At 41.1% G+C, this 2,382-nt stretch overlaps 1 long non-coding RNA gene across 1 annotated transcript in view; it reads right to left on the bottom strand.

Annotated features, from left to right (window-relative positions):
* Positions 1-2,382, bottom strand: part of LOC105291682 — a 3,942-nt gene continuing 1,560 nt past the window's right edge. The window contains exons 2-3 of the long non-coding RNA XR_895838.2: positions 668-782; positions 1-49 (exon numbers count right to left, since the gene is read on the bottom strand). This is a non-coding gene — a long non-coding RNA (uncharacterized LOC105291682). The remainder of the gene's footprint in view (positions 50-667; positions 783-2,382) is intronic.

Below are 2,382 nucleotides of genomic sequence, written 5' to 3'. Positions count from 1 at the left end.
AGGAAGCTGCAGTTTTCTATGGTGCTGACGAGGTTTCAAGCACTTCCGCCTACGATCAAAGAGACAGTCCAAACCCAAAGATTAGAGATTCTCGTCAGGGTCAAGTTTCAAGTAAAATCGTAATTCGCAACTTCCACAGGAAGAAACAAGACGAGACCCCCTGATCGGCAGCCAGAAGCCTGCTCACCCCACACACCCCTCAGCCTTATTTTGATCCGGAGCGGCAGAATCCAAGGATTTCAGCCGTCGGCTCTTTTATAAGTACATCCGAGTGATTCCTTCAAAAACAGTTAACCCAAGAACCGACAATCAACATTCTCACAAAGCAAATAGAAGAGGCATCGCAATAAGAATAGCTCTGCTTTGTCCTTGAGAATCTCTCTTAATCCGTGCTTAGGATATTCTGAACGAATCCCAAAACAACTGCCAGACTTTTTAAAAAAAAAAAAAATCCCCATTCTAAGCGACGTTATACACAGCACGCCGCACGTGTCCCGTTCATTCGTTTGCAAGTTAAGACGACTAATGTTCCGTTCTTAGACGTTTCCTCATGAGAAAAAGAGAACCTCGATTCAGAAAAAGAAAAAAAAAAAAAAGACCTCCAGATCAACGCTTGCCCAAGAAATTCCAAACGAGAAAAGATAGTGCCAAAAGAGTACAACATTACCTGCAATAATATAAAAGCAGACACAGCAAAACCAAAAGGATGAAAGCCATTCCTCCCAAAATGGCCAAAAGAAACACCGTGTGATACGTGGTCATGTCCTGCGTGACGACGGGACCTGGAAGGTCAAAAACGGGTATTTTAGATTTGTGAAAACCTTGAACTATCAAGAGGGATGACGAACGAGAATGTGATTTTTTTTTTTTTTTTTCCTCTTCCTGGCTGGGGACCTGGAGCAGAGGCCAGATGCAAATACACTTCAGATGGTCACTCTACAATGAGAAGGGCTGAACAGCACCATTACTGAAGCAGCTGTGGTCTCTGAATACACAAATACTACATGCAGTGGGTCAAAGGTCTCTCCTTAGTCAAGAGAGCCACATTCGTTCAGCATTCTAAACACGTGATTTTTAATAAAAGCAAATGGATGCATGATAATACGGTGAGTGGGACTCTGACACTCAGAGAGATGGCCTATCAGATTTTATACCGCAGGAGAAAACAGAGTCACAAGACTAGTCTTACTTTCGCTCTGTGGAAGAGAGCTTTTCTGCCTAAATAAATCAGTTGAGATGTAGAAAAGAAATGTACTATGCCTTAAAAAACATCACAGCTTATTACGGGTGTGCCAAGTGTTTCTAAAATGCCTTCCATTTTTAAAAATAAAATCTTCCTCTACAATATCTTTTCAACCTATGTGACTAACCTTACGTGGCTCCAGACCTCTCTAGAACTTATAGATGAGGTTATCAGAGATAAACAGACTTTCTTTTTCATTTACACTGTAAAGAATCCCACGAGGTACTTTAACTTAGACTCTTTATGCTCAACAGCGTAAGAATGTATCAATGTCAGTGACGACAGAGCCACAGCCATAACAAAACTTCCTCAAATTACGGTATTTGGGCCCTTCTCGGTGTCCAGGTATCCTGGCAGAGCCGCAAAGCTGGGAAGGAAGGAATATGCAATGTTATACCGTTCCAGAGAAGCATGGTTCTGATTGCTAAATACTACAATCACCCATTTACTTATTGATTTTTGAGATTCGAAGGGAGAGACTTCTTCAAAAACCTTGTGAAGGAGACAAATCTCTTAAGAGCTTGATAAACCCGAGGAGGTTTACTAGTTTTTGAAAATAGTGACATTACTTCAGTTCAGAAGATAACAGCATTCTCTTCCTAATAGAACTCCCTTCAGTGGGGCTAGAGTTAATATTTACAAAAGTTAGACAAATAGCTGACATCTATATCCTGCCTTAATCATTCAGAGAAACATTAAAAAAAAAAACAAAACACAAAGACAGCCTCCATAGGCACAGGCAATGCTTTGGCAGGAGTCGCCACAGAAATCTGAGATACACACAGAAATCATATCCAGATAACTGAAGCTCGATTCTTTTAAGTCCTTTTAACACGTTATTGTTTTAATGGCTGCCAATGGAGATCTCCTTTTTCACCGGAAAATGAAAGTGGGAAACTCTATTTCTTGTTTGTTTTGGGCTCATGAAGGCACAGCATCACTGCAATTTGTTTTAATAAAAGCGATGGCTGGTGGGGGTTCTAACGTGTGTTTCTACATTAAATGCCATCAGGGGCTGTGCCGTGTATGCTTTTTATAGCTTTCTTCCCTCCTCCTTCATTGCTAGGAAGCTTCAGTGGACCTACATCCAGCAGCTTTCTCCCTTCTTTACAAAAGTATCTCTTAGTCTGCTGCATGAT

This window comes from Pteropus vampyrus, unplaced genomic scaffold, assembly GCF_000151845.1.
Source record: "Pteropus vampyrus isolate Shadow unplaced genomic scaffold, Pvam_2.0 Scaffold49, whole genome shotgun sequence".
NCBI classification, from domain to species: domain Eukaryota; kingdom Metazoa; phylum Chordata; class Mammalia; order Chiroptera; family Pteropodidae; genus Pteropus; species Pteropus vampyrus.
This window is presented reverse-complemented; position numbering and strand designations above follow the sequence as displayed.